Raw genomic sequence first — 15,496 nt, 5'->3', positions numbered from 1 at the left:
CCTCCTCTTATTTGTTTTAAGAAATCTCCTCTCCAATTCAGTACTTGACATCATTCCCCACTTATCATGTCCTACTGAATATCTTACAGGCACTGTATAAGTATATGATCTGTGTTTTTCCTTACCTTGTGCTATTGCTTACACTGTCACCTGACTGAATTACTTTTTCAGTGCTTCACATTCAAGAATCTCCCTTTTCTTCAACCTTTCATCTTATGATCCATATTGCAGGAAATTATTTCATTCTCATCTGAATTCAGATTATTTCTAATCTTTACTCCTTTAATGCCATTTGTTACATTTCACCTTGTTTGTGGTTATCTATGTACACATTGTTAGTCTCTTCTACTCTGATAGTTACTTAAGGAGAAAAACCTCTTTTTCATTTCTATTATAACATAACATCTGGAGCAGTGGATTACATATGATAGTTAAGTTAAAGAGATTTTAATGGATTGAATAAACAAGAACTAGTCAAGGTAACTATAGTGGAAGTTGTGATTAATGAGGACCTTCTATACTATTAAGGTTCACATGAAAAACTTATCTCCAAACTTTCATTTGGACCATTTCACTGTGTAAGCTAGAAGATGCCTTTGAAAACTGGCCTGAGCCCTTTGTGTTTCTTTCTCACTCAATCATTAGACACACCCCCATAAATTCTAACATTTTGCTCTATTAGAGCAAAATAAGAAATAAGATGGTTTCAGATAAGAAACCTCTTTTTTATGTTTTTAAATTCTAGCCACAGTAATTTATGCTTTTGTAATATTGTTATATATTTGTACATTTTTTGCTAAATGATCCTTTTTTCTTCTAAATTGTCCACATCTCCAAATAAAAGACCAATTATCATACTTATATATTTGCAAATGCTTTGAAATTTTAAAATAACTGATATTTAAACATAATCATAATTAGTGAAGCACTGTTTTTTCATCAACCAAAGCTCAACAAGAAAGCAAAAAGCATAGAATCAAGATAAAGTTAGGCTAGATTAAAGTATAAATTTTCCAGCAATGAAAACTGCTGATAACTTAAATTTCTATTGGAAAATTTTTAAAAATGTCCATGTATGAAAACCTAAAATGCAGAACTGCTATAATATAGTTACTGAAAGTGCAATTTTTTTTCTACCAAGACTCAGTAAACTTTAGACTATGCTCACTGATCTTGTAAGTGAAATTTACAAATAATAGTACACCTACTTAAAAAAAAGTTTTGACCACAATATGATTAACAAATAACAAATTCATGAATTATTTCAACTTTTGATCATTTTTGTGATGTTCTTGCTTTGCTTATGCTCAATGTATAAGCAACTTTTCCAACTGTTATAATATATTTCCTAGAACACGAAGAAAATCATTTACATATTAAAAACAACCATTGTTTGAGTAGAGCCAATATCAAACGTATGGAGAAGAGTATTATTCTTTCTTTCTTTCTTTCTTTCTTTCTTTCTTTCTTTCTTTCTTTCTTTCTTTCTTTCTTTCTTTCTTTCTTTCTTTCTGTCTTTCTTTCTCTCTTTCTCTCTCTCTCTCTCTCTCTTTCTCTCTTTCTCTTTCTCTCTCTCTCTCTCTCTCTCTCTCTCTCTCTCTCTCTCTCTCTCTCTCTCTCTCTCTTTCTATTTTGCCAAGCTGTTTTCGTGTGAAAACAGCGCACGGTCACAGTCATGGTCACAGGGACGACACACAGCTGTCGGTGTTGGGACAGACTGGAGGACACCGGGTGGGGGAGAAAGTCACGAAGCCGGTCGCCTGGTCCCCGTTCGGTTGCGGCTTGGACTGCCGTTTCTTTCATGCCAGAATAAAAAAAAAATCTGCCAAAAAACTTCAGCTTTAGGCTTTCATTCCATGTACTGAAAACATACTCCAAAAGAACTGAATCAGATCCAATCATTCAGGAATAATTTAAACATTTTTATGGGGTCAACAATGCCAAAAGTTTGTGCAAAGTTGCTATGTTATTCAAGTGCAAGATTCGAAATTCTACAGAAATCTTGCCATCCCCAGATCTATAGCGATAGAAGGATCTTACAGAGCCATGCATAATTCTACCCTAGAGAGAACTAAAAGATGAAATATCCGCTACACACAAAATAAATAAAAGAAAAACAAGTAAAATAGTCTTATAGATAAATGCTGTGGTAGATACAGGCATTGTAGAGTTTGAATCTTAATAATTTGAGTGAGGTCACTTTAGGTAAAAATTAAAAACACTTGATAGTGAATGTTTATTTAGAATAAGCAAAAGAAATACCATGAAATTTTTAATTTAGAAATATTGAAACATCCAAAAAAGAACTATATCTATATCTATATCTATACCTATATATATAGCTTATTACTTATTATTAATTTTAAGCATACACTACATTGTCCAAATATTTATACAGTTTATGAAATGATTCCCCTGAATACACAGTCTCTCCATTGGCTCTACACCTAGCCATTACATTACTGTAGAATGCATTCCCTAGGCCATGTTCCCCATCTCCATGACAGTCTATCTAATACTAATTTGTAATTCTTTAAGCTTTCACCCCTTTCTCCCAACTTCTCAAACCTCCTCTCCTCTGGCCATAATCAGATTGTCATCTATATTTGTGTCTGTTTTTGATAGTTTTTTCTTTTTATTCCTTAGATTCCACATATAAGTGAAATAATATGTTATTCACGTTTCTCTGTCTGATATATTTCCCTCAGCATAAGAACCTCTAGGTCCATCTTTTTCACATGTTGTTACTAATGGTAGGATTTCATTTTTTTAATGGCTGAGTAATATTCCATTGTATATATGAACAATACATTCTTTATCCAATTATCTGTTCATGAACATTTCAGTTGCTTCCATATCTTAGCTACTGTAAATAATGCTGTCATGAATATTAGAGGTGCATAGATATTTATGAATTATTGTTTTGGTTTTCTTTGAATTAATACCCAGAAGTGCAATCACGGGGTCAAAAGGTATATTTGTTTTTAATTTTTTGAGGAACCTCCAGACTACTTTTTATAGTAGCTGTACTAATTTGCAATCCAATCAACAGAGTATGAGGATTCCCTTTTCTTCACATCCTCACCAACACTTGTTATTTGATTTATTGATGACAGTCATTATTACAGGTGTGAGGTGATATCTCATTGTGGTTTTAATGTGAATCACTAATGATTAGTGACCTCGAGCATTTTTTCGTATGTCTATTGGCCATTTGTATTTCCTCTTTGGAGAAATATCTACTCAAGTCTTCTGCCCATTTTTTTCAATTGGATTATTTGTTTTTGTTATTGCTGTTGTTGTTATTGTTGTTGTTGTTGAGTTATATGAGTTCTTTATATATTTGGATATTAACATCTTACCATAAACGAATATATTCTCCCATTCACTAGGTTGTCTTTTTGCTTTGCTGATGGTTTCCTTTACTGTGCAAATCTTTTTAGTTTGATGCTGTTCCATTTGTTTATTTTCTTTTTTGTTTCCCTTTCCTTAGGAGATATGTCCAAAAGTAAATTACTAGTAGCAATATCAGAGAGATTACTGCTTATGTTTGCTTCTAGAAGTTTGTTTGTTTGTTTGTTTGTTTGTTTGTTTTGGGTCTTACATTTAAGTCTATAATCCATTTGAGTCTATTCTTGTATATGGTGTAAGAAGGTGATCCAGTTTCCTTTTTTTCTTTTGCATATACCTGTCCAATTTTTCCAACACCATTTGTTTAAGAGACTTTCTTTACCCCATTGTATATTGTTGCCTCCTTAGTCATATATTAAGTAAGTGTATAGGCATGGATCTATTTCTGGCTCTCTATTCTGTTCCATTGATCAATGTATCTATTTTTATGCCAGTGTTACTATAGCCTTGTAGTATAGTTTGATATCAGGTAGTATGATACCTCCAACTTTGTTCTTCTTTCTCATGATTGTTGTGGCTATTCGGGGTTTTTTATGGTTCCATAGAAATTTTAGGATTATTTGTTCTAACTCTCTGAAAAATGCTATTGGTATTTTGATAGGGATTGAATTGAATCTACAGTTTGTTTTGGGTAGTATGACCAAATGATGTTGATTCTTTCTACCCATGAGCATGGTATATGCTTCCATTTATTTGTATCTTCTTCAATTTCTTTTTCCAATGACATAATTTTCTGAGAACAGATCTTTTACTTCCTTAGTTAATTTGACTCCTGTGTATTTAAATTTTTTTATGCAATTGTAAATGAAATTGTTTTCTTAATTTATCTTTCTGAAAGTTCATCATTGGTATATAAAAATTCCACTGACTTCTGAAAATTAATTTTGTTTCCTGCTACTTTACTGAATTTATTGATTAATTCTAAGGGATTTTTTTGTGGGCATCTTTAGTATCATGTCATCTGCAAATAATGATTCTGCTTAAAGATTCATCAATTTTCTTTATCTCTTCAGTGGACCAGCTCTTGGTTTCATTACTCTTTTGTATTGTTTTTCTGTACTCTGTTTAATTATTTAATTGATTTCTACCCACTTTGGGCTTTGTTCGCTGTTTTTTTTCTAGTTCTTTTAAAAATATGGAACACATCACAAATTTGCACGTCATCCTTGCACCTGGGCCATGCCAATCTCTGTATTGTTCCAATTTTAGTATGTATATTGCTGAAGGGAGCCAGAACATAATATTTTTTTAAATTAATGACTAACAAATCTCTTTTAGATTATTTTTGTACATTTTTACTTTATTCTCTTTGATCATCTAGTCATAGGACAACAATATTATGACATCGTTTTCTATAAGGAACAGAATAATATAGCTTTTTCCCCAGCATAGTTTAGAAAAATTTTAGAAAATTTTTTTACAGCTTTATAACTTGTAGTTGGAAATGTCAAGCTATGAAATTGTAGTCAAATTTTTAAAAATACCTATTAAGTATATATCATACATAAACAGTAGGATTTGAAATAAGATTCCAAAACTTAGCTTCTGGTTATACAAATTTCGAACCTTGTTTCTCATGCACTACTAACATACTTCCAGTACTGACTACCTTGAGACAGAATTATATTACAGTATGACCTATGACACTGCAATTTGATGTCATGATGCATAGTGAATTGACACAGTAGGAAATAGAAATATTCTGGGAAGCTGACTCTACAAACCATTGACTAGTAATAATTTAAATATATATAAAGAAATGACTATTGTCTATATAAACATTTATAAATGTAAATGTACTCCCAACTCATATTCTGCTACATCTAAAAATGTCTGTGTCCTTTCTAATATCACCTGATATGTTAGGAAGTGTAACAAAGAAGAATGTGGAGTGGAAAGAGACAGTAGTCTTAAGTAATTATGCTTAAAATACCTTACTGTTAAAGATTTTACAAAAACGCACAACACATAGGAACACATCTCTGGGCTCCTTCCAGGACCTTAGAAGTGGCCAATGAAGTGACGGGTTCTGATATTAAGCTTCATTAGCTTTACAGAAAATTTATCTCTGGTGGAATGACAGACTCATACCATCTTTGCAGAATTCTTTTTTTTTATCCATTAGAAGTGTGTGTGTGTGTGTGTGTGTGTGTGTGTGTGTGTGTGTGTGTGTGAATTTATAGTGGTTGCCCATTAAGCTTTCTGGAGGTAAGATTCTTTACACAGTCACATTTCTTAATCCAAGTCATTTTTTATCTCTATTCTTTTGCTAATTGATTCAAAAAAGAAGAAATAAGAGCGAGTCACAAGCATTTGATCCAAAATGTCTGGAAAGTACTCATAGAAGCAGGAAAAGCATTCTATAGTTGCCTATTACCAGGATTGTGCAGCTACTAGAGTTGATCTTGGTCTAATCAATATGATAAGACTGATGTCTTTTTCTGAAAGCAAATTTGAGATGAAGATTTTCAGATCCTATTAATGTAATGCTCATGGTTAGAATGTCATATATTCTCAGTAATCACAAAAGAGAATAGATATCTACTCCAAATTCTGCAACCACGATAATGATCACTTCAGTTTTAAAAAGTAAAAGACATAATTCAATATACAAATACTTATAAAAATGTACACTTGAAACCTATGTAATTTTATTAAACAATATCACTTCAATAAATGTAATAAAATAAAAAAGAATGCTCTCAGAAACTTGATTAAAATCATCTGTTTGACATCCACTTCTTATTGTTACAGAATATTCAGAGCTTCACAATTTATCTGATGTTTAAATACTATAGATTGATCATAAACACCTTTGCCTTGGATTCTAAATTACATATATATATATATATATATATATATATATATATATATATATATATAAAACAGTAATAATGTCATAAAACTTTTTTCCAGATATAAATTCAGAAAACAAAACAGAATCAAAAAATATATTTTTGAAATACAACATGAAACAAAGTGTGCTGAAAAATCTGATTGCCTAACTAAGAAGTTGTCTTTTGTCTAAGATGATATTCCTTTTAATAATATAGTTTCACTAATACTGTTAAAGATATCTACTCAAATTTGTTCAGAAAGAAAAATATATTTATTTCAGAAAGCACATAAAACATTTCCAGTAATCCCACTTTCATAAGTGTCTACCATTTGAGTACTTTGGAAGTCAATTTTTCTATGTTTGTATATTTTAATTTGAGATTGGAGCAGTTTGTGCTTAATCATTTATATTAACATTGTTTTATAATAAATAAACCCATGTTAAATTATTCTACATACAGTAAAACACTTTTTCAAACTAATATTTTTATTCTTTTATTTTTTTGAATCTTTTTCAGAATAGTCTAAAAATAGAATCTTTGAACCTTTGTCTTTGCCCTTGTAGGAAATGGTACTGGAAATTTCAAGCTTATAAAGTAATACACTAAACTATCATCTTACTATCTGTGGTTATTGACTCAATATAACAACAATGCTGATGATAGTTATTGGTTCAAGACTAAAATAAAGTATTCACTGCACATAATGCATCTTTACACTTATTCAAAAAAGATGATGTACAAATTATATAGAGGACAAATTAAGTAATATTTTACTATGATATCAATCACACTGACAATGATACAGTCTATCATCTAGTTGGGTAAGAGGAATGCAAAATTTAGTGTGATAGTAAATCTTGGGTTTTCCCCTTCTCTTACTCATATTAAAAAAGGAAAAAAATCTACTTGTGTTTCAAAACGAAGAAGCGTTTGTATGATGTAGATCTTGTATTTTCATTTGTCAGTATTTTATAATATGAGACTGGAGGGTATCAAAAAAGAGGTAATGAAAAAGAAAAACAAACTTTTAAGCATGGAGAGACATCAAAACATAGATAAATATGTCCAACAGAATATCATAAGTATTTTAAAGCAAAGATCATTAATTAGGTTCTCAATGCATTGAATAGCCAATACTACATATCATAAAATATCTTATCAATGAATATTAAATAAATGAATGAACTTTACCAATATAGTAAGCATGCTATGAACATTTCTTGGTCTCTAAAATTAAGCTGTTCATCTTTCCCAAGAGTCAAACCAGGATATTCCCCATATTAATTAATTTCTGAGTCTACTGCAGAAATGGGAGCAGACCTAAGTTTTGACCTAAATTTAAATACCAGAGTGTTATTATATAAGCATATCAACTATAAACAGCAAACATATTTCAGTGCTCTGGACGACAACTCAATAAGTTACAATTAAATCATGGTTTGTGTTCCCCATTGACTTGCAAAACACAATGTTTATAGCACATAAGCCCTGATATTTTTATACATATGATGAATTAGAAGCCAAATTCAATAATATACACCTATAAGGGCCCCAGTGTATAGTTTGTGATTCTAATATAGTGAGTGTTTATATTAAACTGATTATGCTAACACTACTTCAGGTGGAGCTTAATGTTTCTAGTTTCTGAATGCTTAGCTTAATATATTGCATACTAGCATTTCACCTCTGATTATTATTTTGTGTTTGTTTGTATACGTGTGTTTGTGTGTGTGCATTAACAATAAAATATCATTTTAAAAGATAACTAATTATTTTTCATATCAATACACCTGGATATCACATTTTATTTTTGGAGAGAAATTTTCAAAAACTAATAAGCTTTTTCATCCGAGAAGTCAACATTCTGTTTATAAGTCATAAAAACTTATAACTGTAAGAGACCATTTAAGAGGTTACACAATTATTTACTCTGCCTCTTCAAATAACTGCATTTTTGAAAAATCCTAGTTTTCAGACTTCCAAAAATTTTTAGTTTGAAAAATTCCTCTGAACCTGGCCCAAGGGGGCCATATTCTTCCCCAAAGTCTTCTCTACCCACAACACTAAAGCAGTACAAAACCAGACTTTTTCTAAAACTACTCTTCATAAAATAAAGCAATAATTTAGAAGCTATAAAGAAACAGACATAAAGAGAGCAAACATGATTTCTGAAAAGCAGACAGTAGGCCATTATAAAAGATGAAAACAACATTATTTAGACAATTTAGCGTGAAAACAAATTAGTTTGACAAATGTTTTTTGAGAGAATAATCGGTACAAAACTCTTCCAATATGCTCTAAAATGGGACAAAAAAAGTTTTTTAAAAGTCAGAGGCAGAGGGATTATTTCTTGCTTTATGGTATTTAAGGAAAGCACAGTCATACAGATGTGAAGGATTATAAGCATGCAAAGCAAAGGAAGTAATGGGTAGCTGAGTTTAGTAAAGCACAGAGTACACAAAGGAAGTGTAGAGTTGAAATATAGACTGAAATAATATAGAAAAAAAACTTTAATTACCAAGCTTAGAATATTGGAATTCAATTAGTAAGCAATAGAAACTGCTAGAAGCCTTTGCACAGAAAGGCAACCAATTATATCAAGTCTATATTTTAGGAATGTTGTTTAAACACCAAATAACCTCACATAACACAAAACAGCCATTCACTCTGTTGTTTAACATTAATACAGTTAGGTGTTTTTATAATGATCAATCTGAGTTATAAACAAAATTTTTGAGATCAATAACATAAAGTATGTAGGGGAGGTTAAATAAAAATAGAGTTTCTATAAGCAATCTAAATTGTTATTAGTTTAAAATAGTTATACCTATAAAATATTTTATGTAAGCCTTATGTTAACCACAAATAAAATACCTAGAAGATAAAACAAAATGAGAAAGGAATCAAAGCATGTCATTACAAACAAAAAAAATCAACAAAACACAAAGACAGAAAGAAAGAAAACATGAGACAAATAAAGTAAGACAGAAAAAACAATTAATAAAAAAAGGAATAGTAAGGCCTTTTCTAACAATAATTACTTTAAATTAAATGCATTATACTCCCCAATCAAAAGACACACAGCAGCTGTAGATGAAAAAAAAAAGTATCCAACCATATGCTCTGTACAAAAGACTCAATGTAGATTTAAAGATACACATAAGCTAAAAGTGACAAAATTGGAAAAGGTATTCTATACAAATGTCAATCGAAAGAAGGAAGACAAAAGTTGACTTTAAGTCACAAATTGTTCACAAGTGTCAAATAAGGATATTATATAATAATAAAAGATCAATTCACCAAGAAGATATACCAACTATAACTAAATATGCACTCAACATCAGAGCACCTAAATATATGAAGTAAACATTGATAGAAATAAAGGACAAAATAGGTAGCAATACAATCAATTTCATAAGCATTTAGATTCCACGTATTAATGAGATTATATAGTACTTGTCTTTCTGTGTCTGGTTTATTTTATTAAGAATAATGTCCTCCAGATTCTAACATGTTTTCACAAATGACAGGATTTTCTTCTTTTCGAGAATGAATAATACTCCATTTTTATGTATATATATATATACATATATATGTGTGTGTGTATATATATATGTGTGTGTGTGTGTATATATATATATATCACATTTTCTTTCTTTATTCATCCAATTTTGGATACTTAGATTATTTCCATATCTTGGCTATTGTGAATAATGCTGCAATAAACATGGGAGTGCATATATCTCTTCAAGATACCAAACTCATTTCTTTTGAATATATATCATCTTGGTTGTGAATTATAAGTTGATAAAGCTAGAAATATTGATAAGAATTTCAATATAAATAAATATAAATGGTTAAATATGTTTGAACATTAAAAGGTATAAACTTCATATATCTAGCTAATTATCAGACCATAGTATAATGATTCAAATTCCATTCTCAGTTTCCTGGTCTGCAAAGTTGGGATAATATAATACTTCCTTCATAGGATGTGTAAGGATTAAATGAGTTCATACATGTAAAATGTTTAGAATAGACTGTGGTATATATTAAATGTCTGATAAATGTTAATTAACTGTGTACGCGTCACAGATGAATTACCTGACAGAATGCCATAATAATTATATCTATCTATCTATCTATCTATCTATCTATCTATCTATCTATCTATCTATCATCTGTCTATCTAATCTATCATCTATATATCATCTATCTATCTATTATTATCATTACTATCATCATCGTCATGTATCTATCTAATCTAAAATATAATATCTGTGTCAGAATTTAATAGCCTTCAGTCAAGAACTATTCCCTTGGTATTCTATTCTATCATTAAGTTTATAATCTTCATTAGCTGGAAAATAGAATGTTACATTGCCTTTATGGTTATCCTTATAATACATGAAAAATATAAAATAAGTTGCCCGATTTTTTTAGATGAAATAGTTTTAGGTCTTAAATTGGCTTCAGAAGCTTTAGATTTCATTATAGTAAGCATTTACTTTATTCTCTTTGAAACTTGTCTATATTGATCTCAAAATTTCAACATTTAATTGCAACAGAAATTTAAATAATCTAGCCTCCTGTGGTCCAAGATAATTGAAAATTTAACAAACATTTTGAAATTCAAAGAATACTGATAATTCAAGTACTAATCATACATAAACAACATTATGAAGCACTGTAGCAGCAGATAGTTGGGAAACCATATCCTTGACCCAGATATGCCTTTAGAAAAGAAATAGGAAAACCATACTTTCAAGGATCATTTCTATGCTTTGTTACTAGAGAAGTTTCTCTGAATGTGTAGAGCATCGGAAAACACAAGAAGGAGGTACAGTATTTTGTCCTGAGGGTGAAGCTGTTTTTTGGTGTTGCATATGCAACTACCATTAGCTATTGATGATCATTATTTATCTTGGAGAGAGTGAGGAGAGAATGCAGTCTGATTGGTTCTTGTTTAACTAAGTACCCTAATGTTACAATGTTTCATTTTTTCCTAATGTATAGTTACATTTGTATTCAATTTTTCTTTTTTATTTCAATCTTTGTCAGCCTGGTTCTCATAACTTTTTTTTATTTTCTTTTTTTTTGTGGCAGGAGAGTAATTTTTCTTCCCCCTCACCCCCGCCAGTGCTTACTAAGTAGCACACTACTTTTTTTATTTTTTGCCTGTGAGTATATAGCATTTATGTGTAGTTACCACCTTTCCTGGACAAGCTAGTTTTGTCTGAATCTTGTTATCAAAGTGTTTGAAGCATCTCTGTGTTTTGAGCAGTAGGAGACAGTCTGACTATCAAAGTGATTTAAAGTAGTTTAAAATGCATATTTTATATGTTTTAAATTGTTTGAGATGGTTCGTTCTTATGCTGCAGATAAATTCCAAGCCAACAGAAAAGCTTGGTTTAAGAATTTATTTGAGCCAAGGTTTAGGGGCTAGTCTTGGAAGCAAAATTGGAAAGGAGTGAGAAAATGCTCATTCAAAGAATAGTAGTTTTACAGAAGAGAAGGACACATGAAGTACATTGGTGGAAGATTAAGGAGATAGGCAAAAGTAAAACGGGGCAATCTCCAGTAATAGATAAAAAGTAAAATGGAGAGATACTTCTTTTACACTGATGTGTGTAGGATGGGGGAAGAAAAAGAAAATGAATAGGAGAAGAAAGAAATGTCTATATTAAGTTTAGTTGGTCTCAAGCTATTGATATTGTAGTAGAGTTTTAAAAACGTTCATTTTATATACTAACATGGCATATATCCAAAGGAAATGAAGTTAGTATTTTGAAGAGACATATGCACTCCCGTTTTTATTACAGCATTATTCACAATAGCCAAGACATGAAAATAACCTAAATATCCAACAATGGATTTTTCCCAAGTTTTAAAGAGGAATCTCCTTACAACAAAAATAACAAAATATTTTAAGTATGCAATTTTAAATAATTATGCTTTGAAAGGAAAAAATATCATTGTTAAATGGATTTTCTGCTACTCACATATTAACAGTGATTCAGACAGAATAAACTAGCACAAAAATCATTTGAGCTTTATGAATAAAAATTTACTCCTAGAACAAAGAATTTTTCACAAGGAATACAAAACATAAGATGTAATAAAATATTGAATACAAGAATTTACTACTCTGATGATTTTTGTATTTCTTTCATCTTCCTGCATACCTATAAATTATTCTATACTAATTTTTTCTTCAACTGAGTAAATGTTCTAGGACATAACTAAACTTACATTATGAAATAAAAAAAGCCTATAAATGAGAAAAATTAGATACTTAAGAAAAAAATGGTTTCTTCAATAATTTTGTAAATATTTAAAATGGAAATACAACTGTTTTATTTCAAAAATACAAAATAGTATTGCAGTTGATAAGTTACTCATATTATACTGTATCACTCTAAATGTCTAATGAGAAGATTTAGAATTTATAATGTGTTATCCTTATAGGGAGTAAAAATGGACCTTACAAATAATATACTATCCACATTTGGAGAAGGGGGTTAAATGGTACAAAAGAAAAAGAGCAACATCACCCTTTTTTTAGATTTCTTTTTTCTCTTGTATCCATCCTCCTTTTGAGATCCCTCATAAATACAGAAAAAATAAACATATGTATATGCTAAAAAATATCAAATACAATAACAGAACTTGTAAGCCCAAGAACAGAACTTGTAAGCCCTGAATGGATTTGGCTTTATTACAATTAGCGAAGTGAATTATATTAAAAGAAAATTGCACCTATGCCCACTCTTCACTCTCAGTGAAGAAGCGGTGGTGTTGGTTAAACGTAAAGGAATGAATGGGTAGTGATTTTGAAGAGAACATCAGTAGGAATTGAGGATACAATTTCGTTTCAGAGATTAAACCTTGATTGAGAAAATATCACTGTCCTTGGTTGAAGTAATGCACTTAAGAATAATAATGCAAACTTCATAAATACATTTTGGAAAGATGGTAAGATAAGGAATCTTATTTTAAGTATATTTGAATCTTATTTTATATATATTGAATCAGGAAGTAACTGGTCTTCCAAATGATATTATTGAAAACATTTAGACATATAAAATAGAGCTAAAATTAAAGAGATTACAGCCAAACATAAATATATTAGGATGTCAGCATACAGGTGGTTGTTGAAGCCACAACATATGATGATTTTATTACCCTCAATGGAGAAGATGAACAGACTCAAGTGAATTATTAACCAAATGCACCTATTATGAAGTAGTTAAGAAGAAATATTTTGGAAATTGCAGTTTATATTTAATATGTTTTACTATGAGTACACATCCATAGGGGATGACCGAATTAAAAATGGCTTCATTTTCTTTTTAAAGCCCTTTAAATTAGGGTTCTCTTTGGTTTGGTTGTTCCCTGGTTCCAAGTGTTCATTCTGATGGTCCTGGAACCAAGAGAAAATACTGAATAACTTTCTCTGCCATGGAACATTCAACTTAATATTTTCAGTATTAAATACACTTACTGCTTCAAATATATTTTATGATCTATAATGAGAAAGAAAATATTTGTGACTTAATCAAAAAAGAAATATTAAATCTTGTCAAATCTTTTTGAGAAAAAAATTATTTTCTATAAGAAATGTGACTTTGGTAAATGAAGTCATCTCAGTTAAATATATTGAATAACCATTAATTTCATCATTCATTCACGTATGTATTCATTCAACAAATATATACTTAACTAATTCTCAATATTATGCATCATGCCAGAAATTGGGGATGTAGCAGTAAGAAGAAAATGACCCAGTCTTTGCCTGAATGGAGCTTATAATAAAGAATTAGAGAGGTATATAAAACATAAGAACACACAAATACAAATTTACAAAATATTAGAATTGTTATGAACACAAAAGTATAGGACATTATAAAAATATATTAACATATGTTACGTATACATGAAGAGAGGCTGTCATAGAAGACTTTCCTGAGGAAGTGACCTTTAAATTGAAACTGAAGGAAAAAATAAATGTTAATTTAGCAAAGTAGTATGAAGATTAAAAAAAATGCCAGGCAGACTAAATTGCATATTCAAAGTCTCTGGATTTGAGGAAGCCTAAAATTTCTCTGAACTTCAAGTAAGACCAGCATGGTTGGACTTCACAGTGTACTTGTAAGGATGTTATGACCATAATAATATTCATCATGTTCAAACATCAGAGAGTATAGTTACTGACCCATTTACACTCACGATCGTGAGTGTGAACTTAAAATAATAAATTACTTGTACATCAGATTTTGCAAGAACTTTGATTTTACACCAATGATTGTGTATTTGGCCCAAGTATAATGAGAAACTTTGAGTAGTCTGGAAAATTCTACCACGAAACTTTTAAAGTAATTCATATAAGATATAATGGTAATGTACAATAAAGGAGCAATGATCAAATTGGTAAAAATAGAGAGAGTGTTTGATATTTAATATCAACTTAATATGAAATGTGATATGTTTCAAGAATTGTAAAAGGCCTAAGATTTTATCTTTTTTGGAAGATGACAGGTTAGCCTGCCAGTTTCATGGATGCTGGCAGAAGACATGAGACTCCTGAGTTAAGAACAAAGGACTTTACTATGGCAAAGTACTTTATTATCATTATACCAGCAGTAATCAAAGTGTCAGCATTTGAGCCATTTATATAACCTATAATTCTCACAGTAATATGAAATGGGCCTAAAAATAACATGAAATGGGTTGTTTTACAAGAGAAGGATCTTGGGTCTAGGGAATCCAAATCTTTATAATGGACAGAAAACCTACCTAACCTTTGTCTTAGATGGAGGCATTATCGTTATTACGTTGCACAACAACAACAACAAAACTTGCTTTTCGCTCTGGAAAAATAGTATCTTTACCATCCAAGATAAATAACTACAAAAACATACTTGAAAATATAGTCCAGAACAAAGACAGTGAGTGAAACTGCTTATTAGTTATACAGAATAAATGAGACCCATTGAGAATTGTCTCCCAAAATTATGATGAGCAACAAAGAGGAAAGTATAAAGGAAGATTTTGAAATGTATAGATTATTCAAGATAAAGAAGTGCCTCTGATTAAATCACAAATAAGTTTTTTTAAAAAGTATGGAATAAGGAGAGTGATGAGGAAAGGATAATGATTTCAGTTCTAGAAATGTTGACTTTAAAGTGCTGTTGAGATATCAAGGTAGCGATACCAAGTAGATGGACACATGTGAGTGAAGCTCA

General features: G+C 30.3%; 2 non-coding genes across 2 annotated transcripts; one reads left to right on the top strand and one right to left on the bottom strand.

Annotated features, from left to right (window-relative positions):
* Positions 1-4,540: 4,540 nt before the first annotated feature.
* Positions 4,541-4,642, bottom strand: LOC118608145. The gene has a single exon (XR_004952940.1). It is a non-coding gene; the product is annotated as a U6 spliceosomal RNA (small nuclear RNA).
* Positions 4,643-11,003: 6,361 nt separating this feature from the next.
* LOC118608109 lies at positions 11,004-11,211 on the top strand. Its single transcript, XR_004952913.1, has one exon. It is a non-coding gene; the product is annotated as a small nucleolar RNA U3 (small nucleolar RNA).
* Positions 11,212-15,496: the final 4,285 nt, after the last annotated feature.

This window comes from Rousettus aegyptiacus, unplaced genomic scaffold, assembly GCF_014176215.1.
Source record: "Rousettus aegyptiacus isolate mRouAeg1 unplaced genomic scaffold, mRouAeg1.p scaffold_m13_p_9, whole genome shotgun sequence".
Lineage (NCBI taxonomy): Eukaryota > Metazoa > Chordata > Mammalia > Chiroptera > Pteropodidae > Rousettus > Rousettus aegyptiacus.
Note: the sequence above shows the minus strand (reverse complement) of the source record. Positions and strands in the feature narration are given on the sequence as shown.